The 22,261-nt window shown below is 43.8% G+C and overlaps 1 long non-coding RNA gene across 1 annotated transcript in view; it reads left to right on the top strand.

The window, feature by feature from the left end:
• Positions 1-3,624: 3,624 nt before the first annotated feature.
• LOC139755295 (uncharacterized) overlaps positions 3,625-22,261 on the top strand; it is a 185,253-nt gene continuing 166,616 nt past the window's right edge. Inside the window, exons 1-2 of the long non-coding RNA XR_011714070.1 lie at positions 3,625-4,341; positions 4,471-4,611. This is a non-coding gene — a long non-coding RNA (uncharacterized lncRNA). The remainder of the gene's footprint in view (positions 4,342-4,470; positions 4,612-22,261) is intronic.

Genomic DNA, 22,261 nt, shown 5'->3' with positions numbered 1-22,261 from the left:
ATTATTTCTTCGCGTTTCCCCCAACCTTCACCCCTCTGTTTCGGTGAAATATATTCCATACATATTTCATCATTTTCATCCTTCTCCATCTCGCCTCCCATTTAGTGACGTCGTATTTCTACGGCTTGCTTACAGAGACAACCGTCTTGCTGAGGTTGTGTGCGTCCTACATGTCTGGTCTCAGGCCTCACCTGTGTTTGCTGTCGTCACAGTAGTACTGATCATCTTGTTGCTGTTTTCTTTTTTTAACAGAAAAGTCAACTCACTGAAATTGTACCTCCATAAACTTCCTCAACCGAGGCAGATAATGCATACAAAGATTTTTCTGAACAATTTGCGTTTTCTTAATTGTCTACATATCGCTGATATACTAGACTGGTTTTATTACGCGCGCACACACACACACAGACACACACACACACACACACACACACACACACACACACACACACACCTTGGTCTTACCTCTTTTACAATTAGTTAACTAGGTCTGTTATGACCATCCTAAAAACAAGAAACAGTTATTTATTAATTTATTCATTCATTTATTATTTCATTGTACTGTACAAACACACTTACACTCGCACTTCCTCCGCCCCTCTTCTTTCCTTCTCCCTCCTTTCCCACATTTCTCTCCCGAGTCGCGCAGTAGCTCAGCTGGGTGGGTGGGGCGGCCCTCGCGCCACAGCGTCGTAAGTGAGGACCAGACGGTAGTGATACAGTGTGTGATGAGGGGAGGGAGGTGGTGTGTGCGACACCTGGTTGCTGCCATACTACTACTACCACTACTACTACTATTGCTATAAATACTATTACTACAACTACTACTACAACTTACTACCATTGCTATTACTAATGCTACTAATACTACTGCTACTACTACTACGATTTACTACTATTGCTACAGCTACTACTACTGCTACTGTCACTACTGTTGATGATGATGATGATGATGATAAGAAGATGAAGAAATGATACTATAAAAACCTAAACTGCCCAAACTGACAGTTTAGACTGGTGATGGTTTGACGTTGGTGAGCAGCAACGATGAGACTGAAACAGTTTAAAACTATGGTTGATGAGTACAACTAGATGTTCAACTTCTGGGTGATGAGTGTAACCAGATGTTCAAGCTGGGAGTGATGAGGACAACTAGACGTTACTGGATGAATGGGAAGTTAGTTACAAGAAAAAAAGGACAACAGTATTTCGCAATCGTGTCACACATCTTGACTGTACGTATATATACATGACTTAGTTCCATTCAGCACGAGGAGGAAGCTCTCGCCAGGCGGTACACCCTGCCATCTGCCCTACCTAAACTACCAATATACTCACCACGCAATCTCCATAAAATAAAACTTTATATAAACCAATAACTCGCCCCTGCATCCAAATGTCGGGAGGAGCCAGCACCCCCGGCTAGCTGGCTACCTAGGGAGGGATGTGTGTGTGTGTGTGTGTGTGTGTGTGTGTACGGCGGTGGCGGTGGTGCGTAGGCTAGGCTGGGCGGCAGGCCCTGTTGGTAGGCTGTGAGCAGCAGGGAGCTGATGACAGTGGCTCCGCCCACCCCTACCCCCTGCCACGGCCATTATCCTCTCTCTCTCTCTCTCTCTCTCTCTCTCTCTCTCTCTCTCTCTCTCTCTCTCTCTCTCTCTCTCTTCTCTCTCTCTCTCTCTCTCGACCTCATAAGTCTTCTGGGCTTAGATTTTCGCGTCTACGATATACTTTTCCATTTACCGTTTTATGCTTCCCAGCCTACAGTACAATTCTCCTTCTTCCTTCTCTTCCTTTCCCACCCATTCCTCTCCTTCTATCCTATCCTTTCTGCCACATTTACCCCCTAAGTCTTTGTTATCCTGTTGATACTTCCATTTTCTTGTCTTACTTCTCTTTTGTTTTCTATTCTCCCATTTTCCTACGCTCTTTCCTCTATATCTCTCTCCTTCCCTTGTTTCTCCCTCTTCCTTTATTCCTCTCCCCCTAACTTCCCCTCATCTTTCCCCTAAAATTCCCAGCATGTCACAGACAAACCAGCATCCCTCCACCTCCTCCCCTCGCGAGTGCTAGGCTCGGGACCCTCCCAGGCTCTGGCATGGAAGAAAAAAATGAAAATAAAAGTGACGCTCGTCCTTTACCATTGCTGATGTGTTATATCTCCTGGGGTCTCCCTGCCCGAGGAATTAGCATTGTCATAGGAATGGGAAGGCAGATAAACATAGATAGACAGATATATAGACAGATAGATAGATAAGCAGATAAATGAGAGAGAGAGAGAGAGAGAGAGAGAGAGAGAGAGAGAGAGAGAGAGAGAGAGAGAGAGAGAGAGAGAGAGGTGGAACGTAAAGTTACACAGATCTACAAAGATACATAGACTGCATAGACCTCAAGGTCTCAGCGAGGTGGTCTGACTATAAGACTACCGAAAAAGATGCCGGTCCCTTGAACATGGTGGAAGAAAAGGATCACAAAGCAGAGAGAGAGAAAGAGAGAGAGAGAATGGGACAGGGGTGTACAGAAGTTAGTTCATATGGGACTTAAATGTACCGGTCTGCACATTTCATCAAACCGGCCAAGATCAACACACATGAGGGCATTTTGTGGCTCATCCCTGCCTCCCTCCCTCACTCCCTCCTATTATTTAACCTCGCGTCGTGACTGGTGAACCAGCCTCCCCCTGTAGAGAGAGATTCAAAAAGTCAGAGTAATGGGTAAATAACTGTCTCACTTTATCAACGCCCGGCGGCCGGTGGGAGGGAGGGAGACATGCTCCACTGCGAGACAAAGACGAGAGACACCATCATCACTCTCAGGCACCCCCCTCTCTCTCCCCTCCCTCCCCCTAATACATGTGACGTCACCGCCCATCCCGCCATCAGTGACGTCATTATATTTCCCAATTTACGTGATGTCGTCGCCCGACCACCACAAGCAGCGTCACTATATCTCCTAGTTCACGTGTCGCCACTAACCCTTCCTTCAGTACAGGCATACTGCCCCTTCCCTTATGCGGCATCAACCATCCCTTTCCACCTCACGGGACGCCACCATCCCTCTTCCCACGGTGTCACCATTACTTCAACAACACACTCCCATCTCCCACATTCTCATTATCCCTTCAACCACACTATTTCATCTGCTACAGTATTAAAAATCCCATATAGTATAGTGTCGTCACACTGCTCACCGTCTCGGTCACCGTGATCATATCGTAAACACTCCAACACCACCATTCATCATTCTGACCCTTAACACTTCGCTACCCCATCCCTCACGTTGATAATCATTGTTTGGTAATTTGAATGATGTTTAATTTTTTTTAATAATAACTTAAAAAGATTCTTATACAATTACTATAATATAAATTTTAAATTTAATTAACTTGTAAAATATATCGTACCAAGCAGGTCGCAATCCCAACCCACACCTCCTGCACCATCCAGTCAAACAATATCCCAATCTACTTTCATTATATTTTCTAGACACAAACATACACACACGCACGGGTAGAGTTACTCGTGTGTGAGTCGTTCGTGTGTGATTCGTTCGTGTTTGGGTCGTTTGTGTGTGGATCGTTTGCTTGTTTGTCTTTAAAACAGCCTTCACTCTCACTTCCTCAGAGAGGTACCTCACACCACAGGTCACCTCCCTACCAACACCCTTGACCAAAACCCTCACATCAGCTCCTCCAGTACCGTCTTATAGGGCTCGGCTACACAATCAGTTGCCACGTATTGTGCTCGAGCACGTTTTGGATCAGTGTCGAGGCATGGGGTCGGACCTGGAGCTGACGACTGTTTGGCGGACAGACAAGGGGGCGTTTACACAGAACTGGCTCAACAACGATAACGGTCAGTGTGTGGGGGTCTACTGGGAGGAGTGGATCATGGCTCCTAGACAGAGAAGACGGAGAGCTGCACTGTTTACCTTGGCCGCTGGGATATCGATGAAAAAGAGAGAGAAAAAAAAAAACGCAGTGAATGAGTGAAATTGTGGTCGCAAAACAAACTGTGGAACTTATAACCAAATATTCAGTGAGTTGCAACGTACGAACAGAGACGACGACGTCAAGCACGGGGTTCGGATGGCCCGAGTTGTACTACAACATTGTTATAGAAAGTGCGTCCATTTATATCCCGGACCAACACAAATGTGAGAGACTCGATGATAAGTGCAGGATGATCACGACTTGAGGTTGTAACCTTCAGATATCTGGCCACAGATGCAAGCTACGGAACCCTCCAGTACACGTCACGGATCTCAAGCAGTTCCCTCACACACATTATTATTCCCGAGACTTGTGACGTTATGTACAACGTTCTAAGGAATGAATACGTGAAGGTAAGCCATTATGTGGTCAACAACATTCAGAGGATACGGGTGTGCATGTACCCACAACTATAATGTATAATAATAGACTACATAGTTCAATCAGTTGTAGTGTTAACGTCTTTGTCCACTCAAATGCAGGTCCCTGGGAGGGGATGTACGCGACGCCATAGTGTCCACCATCGTTGCTCTAAACTGGCGCGCGCGCTTGGTGTGGCTGGGACCCGCGCAGATAACCACGCAACAGCTCGCCTCCCACACGTAACTACCGACCAGGGGTAGGTGCTTCAGTGTTGCTGTCTTTACGATCAGTGTTCGAGCACAGCTTCGATGCCATGTTCCGAAACCAAGCTGCGAAACTGATCGTGTGGCCGAGTCCTTTACACTCATCAACACTATACCAGAGCTCCTTACACGTAGTACCTCTTGCTGCATTAGCTGCCGCTGGTAAACCATTTATGAATCGGGAGTTTTTTCTTTCTCTGCGTTATGAGTGGGTCATGGGTCTTACCGCGAAAATTAAAGGGTGTTTTAAGCATTTTTCTGAAGGGGAAGAGGAGTGTGGTATATGGCCAGACCTGTGTATGTAAACAAACCAGATTGTGTGTTGCTCTCATCCCTCTGGTGATCTGGATGTCAGGAAACGCACATCAACGGATTCATTATATTTTTGTGGTAGATGATTTCCTTGTCAGTCGATTTCGTTTCTTTGTTTCTATATTTCTTCTCGTCTATTTTGTCACTTTCTCTAAAAAAAGATTCAACTGGCATTACAGTGGGAGCTCTGATGGATCACCTGAGTATGTATGTATCGTTTGGAATCTGTCACACGAAGATACGAATATTCTCAGTCGTAACACCTTCACTCCGTAGGTGAGTCAGTGCATGTCTGCGGGTGGGAAAAATAAGCACTTATTAATCGACAGCTCGCCTCTATCAGCATGTCTGATGTTCCGTTGTGACAGGTGTCCAGGTTATGGTATCAACGCATCCTGTGTTCCAGTTTCTCATGGGGTTATAGGCGCCTTCATTTTTCTTCCTTTTTATTCAGGTTTCAACTCATAGTGTACAATTCTTGTGGCTCGTTGATGCACGAGTAATATCGAGAAGCATCAGTAATGCTGGCAGACTTCAGTGCCACTGGATTGCCTCTGTTACAGAACAACAACAAACAGCCTAGATGGTCAGGTTTAAGAATACTGGATGATCATATTCACACTGTAGCACCTTACTGTTGACACTGACGGTAACATGGGTGTTGTTGGCTCGTTAGGAGTAGGTCTAATGGTTCGTCAGGGAGCGTTTATCGATGTTGCTCGTGTCCAGTGATTTGTGTCCTTGACGTAGAGTGACTCCTAATCCTCCTCCCCCAACTTCCCCTTCCTGGAATTCCAAGACCCCTCCTAACTCTTCCTTCCTGCAGTTGTACTGTTTCCTCTGTTACTCCTGTGGCCCTTCCATGTTTTTACCTGATTCTTTGCCAGGGAAACTCTGAAACTGTCTCTCTCTCTCATAAGTGTACTTATGTTTCAGTTGGTCTTAAGGAAGCAGGTTTCAAAACTCTTCTCTCAGTCGTTTCAAAATTGATATTAATATTTCATGTATATTGTTAGTTCAGCGTATCAAATCAGATAATGAAAGACAGCAAGATATCATATACACGACTGCACGCACCTCGTATATTTTTTTTCTCCGAATACATATTTGTATGTTTTTTTATTTACATGCTGATAATTTGAGCAAACAACGCTGATCTGTGTTTGTGTTTAGGAGAATTGAAAAATAACAGATGCATGATAGATGAGCGCTAAATCATATGTTCCCTGTACACGTATATCCTTCGTTGTAATCTGAATGATGGAGTTGATGGTATGGCTCATCTCTCTGAAGCTGTACAGGTAACCGGCGTATGCTTGTGCTTCGTGTGTGTTACATGTACTTCCCAGAACCAGCGTGTCATTCTTTGGAAACGTTAATGTGCTTCTGAGCATAATATGTTTCTGTAGCGTAATGTACAGAGTTAGATATTGTATTGTCTTTTGTATGAAGAATGAGTGCAGTTTCGAATTTTGAATATGAAGTCGAAAATTCGCAACATTTTGCTAATTACGTTGCGTGCTGTGCTTTACGAAGCTGTTTTGAAAAGCTGTCAAATTGTGACGTTGATGAGGTTCTCTTTTTTTCTTCTTTTCCTGTACGAGGCCACGCGAACAAAGGCCCAAAGATTTCCGTGCGTCAGTGACCAGATATTGCCTCCCACTGTGGGGTCGATTACTTGGTATTATTCGCTACATTTTGTCACGCAACTGCCAACGCCGTCCTCAGTGATTTGTCGACCCATCTGACGGTACGTTTTCTCGCTTTCTGCCTTTCCATGCATCTATCTATCTATACATCTACTAAATGGGAGTCTGTCTGAATGGGAGTACCAGGGATGGACAGATGATGATCCCTGACGAGGCTGCTTGCAGTTGTAAAGTAAATTTTGGGAGCAACAGCAGGAGGCACCCCGTCACCCACCTCTCCCTTTGGCTTAGCTACCCAGAAAGAGGGAAAAAACAGAGAAAGCAACTTGTGGTTTAGCGGATATATACAGCAAATTTACATCTATCAGTATGTTCGTTTATCTATCTATCTATCATCAGTAAGTCCGTCATCATTTCCTTGGGGAATAGATCGGAGGCATACAGGCATACTTGCATCTTTCCTGGGATTACTCTTTAAAGAACTAGGGAGTCCTATCCCACCAGTCCCGCCCTCCAGACTGTGACAGAAGTTAGAGAAATCTTAATTATCAGGATACACAGCACACTCGTCCATCTTATAGAACACTCACGCACACACACACACACACACACACACACACACACACACACACCCGACCTTCGCCAGTAATGGCAACCCGAGAACGAAGCCAGATCCCGTGCCTGCCAGTCTTGAGGAATCTTTGCGCAGCAAGACCCTAGTTGTAGGTTAGCCGTGCTTCTCTGTGTTACATGGATGTGTGACACTACATTGCTCGAAAGACTAGCTTCTGTGGTAATTGAACTCTTGATTGCGACAGTACGACGGTACGACTCTTGAGCACGTCGGTAAGACCCTTGAGCATGAGGGTAGACGACTCTCTCTTATTTTTCTAGGGAGGGGTTGGTAGACTATTTGGATATGATTGCGTGTCATATGACCTGATCCATAGGGATTAGGTCAAAGATTAGACCATCATACCCGATATCATAAGATCATGCTCAAGGATCGTACTCTCGTGTAAAAGGGTTGTACTGTCGTGCTAAAGAGGATGGGGTCTAGCACAGTTTGGCTGGCCTTTAGTGCCCGAAGTTGAGGTCTAACAACCTTACTGACTTGCTTAATGAAGTCCAGGATGGGGTCTAACACAGCCTGGCTTGCTTAGTGAAGCCCAGGATGGGGTCTACACAGCCTGACTGGCCTAAGTGACCCGGGGAATGGGGACTGTGATGCAGCCAGGCTGGTGTGGTGAATGCCAACCAGCCCTTCAAGTGCCACTCTGCCTCAAACCCTCACAGTTAACCAGTGGATGGCATTTCCCCCGTGGTTCACCTTGCTGGTGTAATATGTATGATGATGATTCTGTAAATCAATCTTTCATTATATATCTCTACCTGTTTTCCGTCCGGTGTGTTGCCGGGTGGAATGGAGAGAGAGAGAGAGAGAGAGAGAGAGAGAGAGAGAGAGAGAGAGAGAGAGAGAGAGAGAGAGAGAGAGAGCGCCTTTGTTCTGCTATCCATTCCTTCTGCTGCTTTTAAGGGGACTGCATTTTCTTTATTTAGCTGGTGTTCAGGCCAGACCACATCGCTTGGACCTTGGGTCTATGTGGTCTGTGTATCCGTGTAACTCTTTCTCTCTGTGCTTCATCTTCCATCTTGTTAATCACGTTACTCATTACGACGTGTTCAAGACGCCCATAATGTACACCACCCTCCAGATATGTACCAAGTATTACGCGATCATCTGAATATATCGTGAGGTCTTGGTGAGCACTTCGTCCTTGGTGAATTGTCATGAACATGGGGTCCTGACGCCTTGCCCTGGTGTTGTATATGATTACGTATAATATGTAATTTTCGTAGACCAGACACAACCACGCACCATCTGCATCAGTTGGTGGGCTTTAAAATACATGCAGGGAGGGAGCAAAATTTCTCTCTCTCTCTCTCTCTCTCTCTCTCTCTCTCTCTCTCTCCACACACACACACACGCACCTTCCATGAAGTAATAAGACAAATGCTACGTTTGAATTCACCACGAAGACCAGCGTCCTCAGTCAAGACATATATCTACCTCCATTGTGCTAATGTTTATTGTTATCTGAAGCCGATCCCAAGTCCGTTTGACGACAGGGCTCAGCACCCAACGTGTGTACCCACTCACGGTGTTTAGGCTGGTGTCGCCTCCCCTAGCCTTGTGCTCATACTCCCAGCACACACTGTGTATAGATTGTTGTATCATATGGTGTGTTTTGGTCTGATACTGTCTCCTCTAGCACACGCTGTCTTGTAGTCACACGATGTGTTTTGGCTTGCGCCAACTCCTCTTGCTTTATCCTCGTACATCCAGTACACTCTGTGTAGATTGGAGTGCCACATAGTGTGTCTAGAATCCGTGTTGTCTAGTCTGATCATCGTACATACAGCACACACAGTTTAGACTACAGTGCCACATGTTTGGCTTGATATCGTCTTCTCTAGCCTAATTATCATAGAGCCAGTTTACACTTGCTGTATAACCATGTCGTGTGTTCCCGGATTTAATTCTGTCTCTTCCTCTCGTTTAATCATCTTCCGTAGTATTCGTTGTCTTCAACACCACAGAGCATTTGCGATCTTGCGGATTCTGACAGGTTGCATGTCATGATTCTGAAAGGTGTGTTGAATGATATCTAAAACTGGGTGCAAAAGCCGCTACTGATAAAAGAAGAAAAAAATGTTCGTCAAAAACTTACGAGTTCAGTTACTTTTCAGTTACAGGTTATGGTGTCACCATGTAACTGTCTGTGGGTGTCAGAGATACGGTCTGTTTCACTATGATGTAAGTTCTAACTCCCTTCAGTCCAGTGTACTATAGGGCGGTGGGGTGTTCTCGTGAAATGGTCTCGAGAGTTGCCACCATCACCGTGTAAGCAGTTGACTATGGCGATCTTGAGAAGGATGTGTGGGTTAGATGGGCAGATGACATGACATCATGGGTAATGGTGGAGATGTTATGTGAGTCAAAGAAGGACGTCGTAGCGTGTGTTTGGTGGACAGTGGGTTGGTATAAAGATGAGGAGACAAGGGATGGTGGGAGCCGCAAAAGGGCACAGAATATGAACGTGGTATATAGGTAGAGAAAAGACACCGGGAGAGAATGAATATATAAGAGAGTTGTCTACAGGACGAAATCAGATACTGAAAGTGAAAGAAGTCTACAGGAGCCAGAAAGGGCGAAGAACCAACCACGAATAACGTCGGCAGTGTCCACAGAGGGCAAGAAATTCTGAGACAGGCTGCAAGGCAAAGCACCATTCTGAAGGTATCTGTCATGAATGACTAAAGGCAGAAGCCGGCAGGTCGGTCGTAAGATGATGTTCAAGAGGAAGTTATGAGCAGACGTCAGCCCTCTCATCTTTCCTGTACGTTTGACCCACGAGTGCAATTGCGATCACAGAGCAGAGGGGCGAGGTACATAAGGCCTCGGTGAGAGGGTGACAAACCCTCCGCTTGTGTGACATTAATGAATCCCAGAGACAGGATGAGTCAGTCTGTTATCCTCAATAACTCAGCGAGCAAGCAACACGAGTGACTGTCGAGGACAAAGTGCTTTCAGTGAAATATTGACGGATGGTTGACCCGGCCACCGCTCCTGTTTGTTTCATGACGCCGCTGGGGACCACGCCGCCACCACACACACACACACACACACACACACACACACACACACACACACACACACCCACCTCCATGACTTGGAACCATTGCCAGAGTTCTCTTGCTGCTGCTGTTGTTCTCTTTGTAATATAAACACATCTGTGAACCACTGATGAGGGTGGCTGGCTGGCTGGCTGCCCGACCTGCAGTCTCTTAACTAAACTCGCCCAACAGAAGCAACACCTCCAGCCAGCCAGACAACCAAGCAGCCAGACAAGTCGTACACAAACCTGAGAAATGTCGTAGGATGCTAAAGCCAATAAAGTGACATTGTCTCCGCACGACATGATATTTTACTGATGGTCTTCGAGGAGTTATGAGAGTTCTCAGATAAAGTTGGGAAACACACACACACACACACACACACCACAACCTCCCACCCACCTCCATGACTTGGAACCATTGCCAGTGTTCTGTTGCTGCTGCTTTTGTTCTCTTTGTAATATAAACACATCTGTGAACCACTGATGAGGGTGGCTGGCTGGCTGGCTGCAATATATATATATATATATATATATATATATATATATATATATATATATATATATTACTAAAGCTTCTGTTGCCAGCGGACCGGAGGTCGGGACTGGCTTCCCCCTACCACCCTCCTCCTAACAAAGTCGCCCCCTGGGGGATGCAGCTGTGTGTCCTCACACTCACTGTGTTGTTCATTAAGTAAGTGATTCGCGAGGGTCCCGTCGTCGTGCCTGTGGGACGCCACAGGTGAGGGTGGGAAGTGGTGGAGATGCTCACTTTATGCTCGGAAGCGTAGTATACACACACACACACACACACACACACACACACACACACACACACACACAGCCTGACGACGTCAACTGTGCTAATCTTGCAGGCAGAGAGTCTAGGACGTCCTTCGTCAGCTGTGGTTAAGAAATAAGATGAATGATTGATGAATGGTTATGATGACTCGTCAGGTATGAGGAATGACAGAGGCTGTGTTTGTGGGTGTCTTCCGTTCCCTGTACGGGTCAGACGGAGTGTGAAGAGCAATCCGGATCTAGGCAATACTTTCTTCTTCTGCATCTTTTGCAGATGCTGTTCTCTCGCACACTTTCACACACCACTATAATCATGCACCATCTTGAAATGCTCACTTCCCTTACTCGCTTGTCACGCACTTCTAACAAACCTCGAAACATTTTGACGATGTCCACATCCTGTGTAGCAGTGAACCTAACGATTTACTCCACAACCCAAGACTCTCAAGTGTGCTGGTGCCTTGAGCAAGTAAAGTGATCGAGGTAGGTAAGCTGAGTGCTTAAGGTAGCGGGGGAACAACACATTTTGTACATCGCTTTTGAGTAATACGTCAGATTGACACTGTTATGTGAGTTAGGGAGAGGGGGCGGGGATAAAGGATCTGAAATGTTAGACGAACGAAAAACTCTGAAAATTGATAGTAGAATGAATTATGAAAGACGAAAAACCCGTTTCATAATGCTTGACCTGGACAACCTGACGTACCTTGCTGGGTGGTGTGCCTCTCCCCTGGGCAACGGCGACACTTGATCAGTTCATTACAGTTGGTGGACGTGTCGCCTGGAGCTGTCGAAGCAATGGTACCAGGTGAGGAAAAGCCTTCATGGCTGTCTAGGTCCACTCCTAACGTTTTACGATTCCGCCAGAGTTGCCGTTTTCTTTACATGCGCCTTACATGTGCCTCAGAAAAAATGCAGCTGGTAGAGGTGCTTTCTTTCTTTTTCCTTTCTTTCAAATCTTTCTCTTTTCTTTATTTTTCTCCTTTCTTTTTCTTTTATCTTTCAATAGTTTTTACGGAAATTTTGATATTCTTTTCATTTCTCTGAGAGAGCCACAGTTTTCATACACAGAAACTGGAACTCTGTTCATGCATAGCTAAGAGTTTCTCATTTAGAGGAAAGGAATTTTTTTCTGAAAGGATAGAAATTTACATCTAGAAATTAGGATTTTGAACACACATAAAGCGAGATTTTTTATATATTCTTTCATAGTGAGAAATCAGATTATCTGAGAATATTCTGAATATATAGTTCAGAAGTACGATTTTTTGCTTTTGTTTCCTAAACCCGAGGTTTCCCGTATTAAAGTCGGAATTGCCATTATGAATATCGGATATCCCATATAAATATTGGATATTCGATAGAAAGATGTAATTCTTTCTACCAAATAACGTTGTATGACTGTGCCTGTAGCAACTTTTATATGCATGACCCGTTCGGATATTCGAATTTGTGTGTGTGTGTGTGTGTGTGTGTGTGTGTGTGTGTGTAAGGTACATAACCGGGTGTAACTGGAGTTAAGGATAGAGCGTACAGTGGGTGCAACGACTTGACACTATAAGCTAAGAAGAGGTGGGCCACAAGCGGGCCCAGATGACACAAGAGATGGGCCACAAGCGGGCCCAGATGACACAAGAGATGGGTCACAAGCGGGCCAAGATATTCATGAGACGGGTGAGATGGAGATGGGAGAACTAATTATGATGTTGGGAGGATGAACGTGTGCTTGCTGTTGAAGATGGTGTCGATTCAGGAGGTATTCATGGATGGTGAAAGAGGCCACTGTGTGGGGGAAGGAGAAGGGGAGACTGTTGGAGCCCAGGGGATGGTGGAGATGGGGAGAGTGTTAGAGCCCAGGGGATGGTGGAGATGGGGAGAGTGTTAGAGCCCAGGGGATGGTGGAGATGGGGAGAGTGTTAGAGCCCAGGGGTGGTGGAGAGGGCTAGAGCGTTGGAGCCCAGGGGTGGTGGAGAGGGGTAGAGCGTTGGAGGCCGGGGGATGGTGGTGAGGTAGCTGTAAGTGAGGGAGGGTGGACGATAATGGGATCAGGATTGAAGGGGCGAACTAGACGGAGGAGGAGGAGGAGGACTACAAGAAATCTGGCAGTGTAGGCAGGCAGGTTGGTTGGCTGGCGCTGTTGCCGCCACATGCAGCTGGAATTATTGGATTACCATATCAAAATATGTCTGGCGAAACTACGTTGTTTCTTTTTATTCCAGGAAGCGGCTGCACTGTACTGTTAGTGGTTCGTTGTCTGACTGGGGAGCCTGCTTCTGTGTGCTGTTTCTCTTGTCTGGGTTCCCATCTCTCTCTCTCTCTCTCTCTCTCTCTCTCTCTCTCTCTCTCTCTCTCTCTCTCTCTCTCTCTCTCTATCATGCGAATAGATACATAAACAAATATTTGATTAAGTTATATTCATTTGTTCTGTTATGACTGATCAATGTGTTCCTATATATGTAATCTGCTTCTCACCTGACAGTGTATTTGTAATATTCTATCTCTTCGTCAATTTCCTCTCTCCCCGGTCACACTTAAACACACACACACACACACACACACACACAAAGGTACAGAATTATTTTCGTAGCATCAAAGTAGCGGCTGAATAGAATAACCCAAGTGATGCGACAGGAAATGCTGAGATTATACAGAACTTAAAAAACGGTGGGTAACCGTTAAGAAAGTTTAAGAGATGGGGCCTCACGAGTGTAGAACTCCCTCCCTGTACCTCACAAATAGATAATAACAAGTGTGTAATAACATACAGAACGCTGGGTCTTCCTGTGTAGTGACAGCAGCCGAATCATCATATGGAAGATCCTCGTCTTGCAACCAGGTGCGTGGAAGGGGTTAGGTAGGTAGGTAGGTAGCTAGATGGAAGGGGTTGTGGGGTGGGGAAGTCCAGTACATATGGACGCCAGTGCATCGCAAATCTAGAGTAAATAACACCACTAAAGTTAGTGTGAGAAGGAAAATTTAAAGGAAGCTTTTCGTTATTCTAGCGGGTTATGATGATTTTGTCCACAAGTAGAAGGATATGACTTTGAACTCCCTTATCTGTCCATTTGTCGGGACGTTAAGAGTGTGTGGGCAGCGTAGAGACACTGAAGCCTATGTGGAGTTAGATGTAGTAGTTACAGAATCAAAAATAGATCGGAAGTTCATCAGGAGACTTGATGTTTTTTTAGATTGCATAATCCCTAAACAGCACAGTAACAAAGGAGATGAATGATAGTGATGTGAAGACTGGAGTCATCGGTGTCGGTGATAGAAAAAACAAAGGGGCAGAGATAATGAAAATAGGATTAGATAGACGGAGATATGAAAGTATTACAAGTCTTGCTCTGCAACGGGAAAGGGCAACGACCCTGTCTTTGTCCAGAGGACAATCATGAAAGTCACAAACAAGAAAGTTATAGACAGGCAGGACACATCAGCTGGCAGGATATGACCAAGTCACTTAGAAACAAGTTAGATGGAAAAGGAATTGTGATAACATCTCCGGAAGAGCTGTAAGGGAGGAAGCCTGAAGAAACACAAGAATTGACCATTCTTGAAATATAAGGTATAAGGTTGTCTTGGTAGCCAAGATGAAGGATGGGGACCATCTGTAAGACAGAGAGGGAGAATTCGGGAATTGACGAGAGGCCTCAGTCATTCCAAATAAGCTCCTTTGACTATCGAATCATGAGCAATACAGGGAGGTATTTGTAAGAAAGGAAGAGTTAAGAGAAAAGGTGGAAAGAATTAAGAAATGGTTCAGAGAAAAAAAAATTGAGACGAGAGAAATGTAGCAGCATTAGGATGATGTGACAAGCTAACATGAATTCAGAGTATGAACGAAATTATAGCCAGACTGCGTAGGGCAAGTAGTGGAGATCCGGCTTACAAGAGGAACTTAACAATTGTTTTTTCTCCTAAAAGATGAAAGATACGAAGTGACAGGGAGAGAGAAGAGAGGAGTAGAGGGAGGCAGGAACACTTTGCGTAGTTAGTGAGTCTCTTAAATTGCGAGAGTTAATCGTAGACAGTGGGTCATTAAGACAATTTATTGTATGGAAAATTGTAATAGGCAAACTGCGCTTAATTACGCCGTTAGTATATAATCCCCTGAGGAGAGCTGAAGAACACGAAAGGGTCTTTAATGAGAACAGTGATGGAGCAGTTAGGTGGGTGAAGGAAGCGACAGGATTAACCATACGGTGTTGTGGAAAAGTTAACGCAGTATGAGGCTTTGTATCAAACCATCGAGATATAAGTTAGGCAAGCTGATGCCACATGTAGGAGGCAGTATGAATCTCGGAGAGGAAGTCCCAGAACAGAAAGAACAGAATGCCAGTGAGAGAAGGTACAAAGATGGTGGCAACTGTAATGAGCTGGACAATTTCATATATATATATATATATATATATATATATATATATATATATATATATATACTGGAAAGGATCACAATTTTGCGCGTTATCAAGTATATTTCTATGAGTCCACGGGGAAAATGAAACACGTTAAGTTCCCAAGTGCACTTTCGTGTAATAATCACATCATTAGGGGAAATACAAGAAAGAAATAAAAGTCAGCTGATATACAACGAAGAGACATAGCTAGGACGCCATGTGGTAAATACGTGATTTACCAAATGGCGTGATTATTTCACAAAAGTGCACTTGGAAACTTTACGTGTTTCATTTTCCTCGTGGTCTCATAGGAAATATATATATATATATATATATATATATATATATATATATATATATATATATATATATATATATATATATATATATATATATATATCAACCAGGAGGCTGAATTCCCTCCTATGCCTTGGAGTGCGCCCTCATATCCCCTCACCCCCGCTCCCTCTTCCGTCTCCTCCTCCTCGGCCCTTCGTCAACTCTGCCATCTCTCTCCCTCCCTCTCCTTTACTGGTTGTTCCTCCTCCCCTCTGCCCCTTGGGCCTTCCACTATTTCCCTTTACCCTTGTCATCCCTACACCCCCCCCCTGCCCCTCCCTCCATTTTTGACTCGCTTCCCCCTCCCACTGTGGCGTCCCCCTACCCCCCATCCTATCTCCCTTCGTCCCTTAGTCTGTGTTTCCGCAGCGTTCTCAGCGCTTCCTCTGTCTTTCCTCTTTTTTCTTCTGTTTTTCCTCCCTATCATCACTATGTCCGTCTCCGTCTTCCTCCCCTTCCTCCCTACACACACACACACACACACACACACACACACACACACAAACCTTCCTCACTGATACCATCTTAATTGAAGATCTGGCTAATCACTTGATCATCCTCTGCCTGATGCGGGTCCGATTACGAAATGATTACTCCGATCAGGTGTGATCAGATGGATTTTGTGACGGCCTGATTAAAACTTGATGTAACCGATGTACTTCTGATTGACACAGCAGTCGAGTGATGCCAAAAATAACAGGACAAAAATTATGAGCCCGTGAATCACTGTTGTGACTGGCTATTGAAAAACCATTGAAATTTGCTTCTGGAATGTTGGTTGCGTCGAAAATCATATAGTGGTAAAATTGAAGGTCTATATGACACTGAATATATATATATATATATATATATATATATATATATATATATATATATATATATATATATATATATATATGCGTTTGTTTATGTCTCCTGTCAATATACATAAATCAGACAAGAACCATAGAGAAAAAAATGAAAGGCTTTTAGAACACTGTTATGGGCAATCAGGGGAATGAGCCTCCCGTCTGGTACATTATCAGATCTCCCTCGCATATTATACATTTTATAGCGAGACAGTTGCGAGCGGTAATGTGGTGCCGCCCCATCATGACTATTGCCTAAACCTACTCAGTATTCTCACTCAGCAGTGATTAAGGTAAAATAGCGCATCACGATAATGGTGCGCCTGCTGGTGAGGTAACCCAGAAAAGTGTCATGTTTTTGAGAATGATTCTCGCTGTATGTGCTCAGCCAGCCACACAAGGGCCACTACATATGACCAGGACGCTTTATCTGACTAACCCAAACTATTATTTGCCATCGTCTTGTTGAAAGTGTGAAACATATCCTTGGAAAAAAGGGATGGGGGGAGCATAAGGTGTAGGTAACCAAATTCATGCTGGAGGAGGCCGAGAAAATATTCATCCATGTAAGATTCCTGTGTTGCGTTGAAGTAATTGATATTCGGCTTCGGTGTGACCTGATAGAGATATTCATGAACAACACATTACTTAGTCTTCAGAATTCGTCTTCGGTAACTGAATATAGGATATCTTTATCAGTTAGTAATGCGTGCTAAGTCGTAAACTATTGAAGTGATTTTATTCGGATTTTATCTATGGCACAGTGACCCAAGACACGAAAATGGAAAGAAAATATAGAAATTCAGTAATTTTACAAGATTGTTCGTTCCTGGACGTAAATAGCCAAGATGAAGAGGAGGCGGAAGAGGAGGCAAAGGGACGAGCTGTAAGCTGTGGCCGCTACATATGGCCGGGCAGCGTCACGCTCGACGGCCACAATAGAAAGGACCTGACAACCCAGATGTTGTAGTGTAGGAAACCATCGGCGGGCGGGCGGGCGGGCGGAGACTAACGTGGCGTGACCATTGCTTGATGGGACCCCGATTCTCGCAGTCTGCGGGGCACTTGGCCCACTACCGGGGTTCTATAGTGCTGTCGCTAGGTCGTCGTATACACCAGGAGTTTACGTTCGTGAACGTCGTTGGTTTGCTGTGCCCTACGTGGGCCACAAGTTCAGATGTCGCGAATGATTGTTGAATGGGTATTTTTTTCTTTTAGGAGATATATGGGTTGTAAGCTTTTATATATCACGTATCATACACGTATTAAGGCTATATCAAATTGTCAACCCAACGGCAAACTTTGTTCAATTTTTTTGAGGTCTTTTTAAAAGACATACAATTTAAACTTCTAAACCAACAGATCTTAGATAAGTGAAATGATGTAACGAATTGCTATAATATTGAGCTCGAATGAAATGTATAATCAAGAGTCCTTTCATGTTCTGTTCCTTATTCAAGTAACAGTTTATGAAGACATTCATGCGGCAGTAACGAGTGGAATGTTTCATTATCGGCTTTTTGAAAATGTTAACAAATATCCAATTGCAAATAAGCCTTTCGAGACGAATAATATCGATGCGTATTTATAAAGTGTCCTCACAACTCTCGTCTCTCCTGTGACAGTTCTGTAATTCCACCTCTTGACTCTCTGAACATACCTGGCATTACTGTAACATTCACTCTTTCTTGGAGATCCCACATTACAGGAATAGCTACGTCTCCCTTCTAAGAAACTGGGTGTCCCATGTAGATGTCGAAACTTCTCTTCTGAACAGTTGCCCCGTTTATACAAGGAACTGATTCGTCCATGTATGGAGTACTGCTCTCACATGCAAGGTCATCCTTGGTTCGTCTTGCACCTGAGCTGTTGGATGATATCAAGACTTGTTATATTAGAGAGGACAGGTGTGTTCAGGGTCTCATGGTAACAGGTATGTTCAATGTCTCTTGACAAAGAAACGTTGAACACACCTGTCCTCGTGAATCTCTTAAGGCTTGACATCAGTCAGCAGTTCAGGATGAAGGTACTACTTCACCATCAGCTCTCGTCGTCTGAGATCCCTTGTCCCCAAGTTGCGGGTGTGCACCATGACTACATCTACCTCACCCGAGCTTGCACACACCACCACACGGGAGAGACACCATATTTTGGGTCTTCTTTTACAGATAATTCATGAAAACGTTATCATTATTATTATTATTATTATTATTATTATTATTATTATTATCATTATTATTATTATCATTCACATTATTACTAATACCACACTGAAAAAGGCGTACTCACACTTACTCACGTAAAATATTTCTAATGCCTCAACTGTGTGCTTTCAGCCAAATGGCTACCTACATCCAATAAAGCATTATTTATATATTATTTACGTACCACACACACACACACACACACACACACACACACACACACACACATCCGGCATATAAAACCCAGTGTGTTTGCAGGTAGCCGCCAGAGAATAACGTAAACTGTGAGTCAGTAATCTAAGACAATATTGGGTCCACAGCAACGGACCCTCAAAGCACTCCGCTTGGAATGTTTACCCAGGCTGATGGAGTTGTTCTGGGCTAACATGCGGGCCCCCAAGGCCCACCAGCCTACCTGGAAGCCCACCAGCAGCCCACCAGTCTCCGCTACCCGCCCACCTACCCACACGACACAGTGTTTCACTTGAACTGTTGTGCAATAGAGGTCTTTGGCAGCTGATGGTGTGATTAATTTATTGTATCGTCCACTTTGTGTATATATATATATATATATATATATATATATATATATATATATATATATATATATATGATACATATATATATATATATATATATATATATATATATATATATATATATATATATATATATATATATGATGTGGGTGGATGGGAGGGAGTGTAATTTTATAACATCAGGACCCATTCTTGACTGGTCTCCTGTAGCTTCAGTTCTGCGTTACATCCAGTAAGAAAGACCATGAAGTGTAGTGATGTGTACTATTCTGTGAGAGGAGAGTGTTGGGCAGATGTAAGTCGTAATTATGGTAGTTGCTTTGTGAGCATGAAGGGATGCGTTTAATCGGTGTTTGTACTAATTTAGACGAGGAAAGTGTGACTCATGTTTGTCTAGGGAGTGTGGTGTTTAAGACAAGAGTTTGGGTAGGGTGGTTGTCTAGCGTTGGTTGGGTCATTTCGGTGCTAATGTGTTTTGTCAGAGTTTGTCTGTTGGTGGTGGTGGTGTAGGGGATCTGTGAGTATAGGTTGTGAGGCTGGGGCTTAGGCTTGTATTTCCATATGAGTGGTCTGGTTTGGAAGGTTGTGGCCCCTAGAAACCCAAGGCCTTGTTAGAGATGTTTCCTCACTCGCATTGTAACCTTCAAGCAGACTGACATATATATATATATATATATATATATATATATATATATATATATATATATATATATATATATATATATATATATATAATATTTCCGAACTTGGGCATATAAAGCTATCAAGTTAAATCGTGCTCTAGCCTGAGGGAATTGGATTGGCTGTGGATGGTTGTTGCTGGTGTCGGTACATAATACATGACAGCTAGGGATTGGGTGTGTTCAAATGAGGGCCAGTGTTCGATTGTTCCAGACGTTACCTCGCTAAACCGGGAAATGCGCTCACTCTGAAGTGCCTGGTTTCTAAGAATCAAGTTATTGTTTAGTCACAGCGAGTTATTCTCGAGTTCATAGACTTAATGTAATTCTCGTTGGATATTTCATAAAAATGTTTGTAACTCGCATCATTTGTAGTCAATGGGTTGATAGATTTCCTTTACTTGATCAGTGAGGATTAGTATTCTTTTTTTTAATCCTCAAGACACCCTGGATATATTCTTCTCTGCTCCTATTACATTTTGAGCAAAAAAAAAAAAAAAATAAAAATAAAAAAGGAAATCTCGGTAATACTGTAAGTATCCCGATTCAACAGTCTAATTTTCATCGTCTTTCTGATACATCTTAGTTTCTGATTCCGACGTGAGGCTGGTGTTGATCACACAACCCACACTCGCAAGGCGCATCAAGAAACTGATTTCCTTTGCATCCATTTTATCTCACGTGTTCCTTGTTGCTCTTTCCTGAATGCAAACTCGACCAAGAGCATGTGAAAAAAGATTCAACAGGTCGACCTTGGCACGGTCTCTTGTCAATGACAGCCAGTTCTCGGGGGTTACATGACTGGCCCAGGTCGAGTGTGTGTGTTCTCGCGGTACCATTACTGGCACAGGTCGGGCCTGTGTAACACTGTGAGTATAATGTTTCATTTAAGTGGGTATGTACATTGTGCAAGATGTGTATATTCAAACAAATCGACCCATTTTACCAACACGACTAACATTATTGTGACTGTAATATCCATGGACTCCATGGCTTGACTTTGCCTCACATGTCATATAATCCTAAGCTCAATAATAAGTTATGTTCAGAGATAAAGAAGTTGTAGAAAAATCTTGCATAATGAGTCCAGACCTCATAAATAGTTTTGGTATCATAATGTCACAAGAGTGAACCACAGAGGCTATGAATGATGGAAGAAGACAGGGGAGTGAAAGGATCTTCCTCCTACTGTCACCACAGCCACGGTGACACATAACCTTCTAGGCCTTCTGAAATGTTTCTAAGCTGACGTAAACAAAATCCAAATCACGGGTAATGTGTAATGGCGAATGGTAGGTACTGGAACGCCTTTAAACCGATGTCAGAGAAAGAAAAATCGTGCGGAAGAGAACTAATTTTGATTCATACATAGAAACCTGAGGTTCTGCTCCTGCTGAACGTGATGTTGGACGAATGGATTGTGACGAGCTTACTGAATACGTGTGTCTGTGTCTTGCATCCAGGACGAAAGTCAAGGTTGAGGATGTTAACCATTAAAAGACATATCTAACCAGGAGAATTTTGCTCTTGGTGTAAGTAAATCGGAGGTATCAATAATGAAAAAAAAAAAATGAAAATATCTCTGCTTACCAAACTGTGTATCATCAGAGACTCGCACTGTATGTGCCACATGTCATGGCTGCACAAGATATAATGATGCAGAGTATGAGCTGAAATTAATGTATTTCAGTCTATTATTGGTACGTCTAGTTTGTAGGATGAAATCCTAAGAATGTGATATTCTGAGACGTTTAGACCATTGTATCGCAAGTTAGTGGGCAGTGTAGGACTAATTGATAATCTTTATGACCAGTTGAAGGATTCCTCATCCATGCTGCATTCAGTGCCTGAAGGTCCGACTCGCACAGCTTGAGACCTCGTCTAACAACACATCTTCCCAGGCAGCCATCATGGTGAAGACCTCTTTGACCGTGCAACGGCGTTTGAGCGGCACCTACACAGTCTAAACACATAACTGGAGGATTATCACTAAACCGATAATGGATGTGGACAACCACGTTGGTAAGGCTTAGTCTATTGGGCTGTTGAGTCAACAGGACAATAGGTACATTTGCTAATGCAACAGGGTAATGAGGTGGGGTTTACTACAGAACTCCTGAGGCGTTTCCTAAGAGTATTCACTTCAATGCTTCTTCGTTAAGTGTATGAAAGTGCATCAGCCAGGGCTCTCGTGTGCATGA

The sequence above is a fragment of the Panulirus ornatus genome, chromosome 19, assembly GCF_036320965.1.
Source record: "Panulirus ornatus isolate Po-2019 chromosome 19, ASM3632096v1, whole genome shotgun sequence".
NCBI classification, from domain to species: domain Eukaryota; kingdom Metazoa; phylum Arthropoda; class Malacostraca; order Decapoda; family Palinuridae; genus Panulirus; species Panulirus ornatus.
The sequence above is the reverse complement of the archived record's forward strand: the minus strand, read 5'-3'. Positions and strand labels throughout refer to the sequence as shown.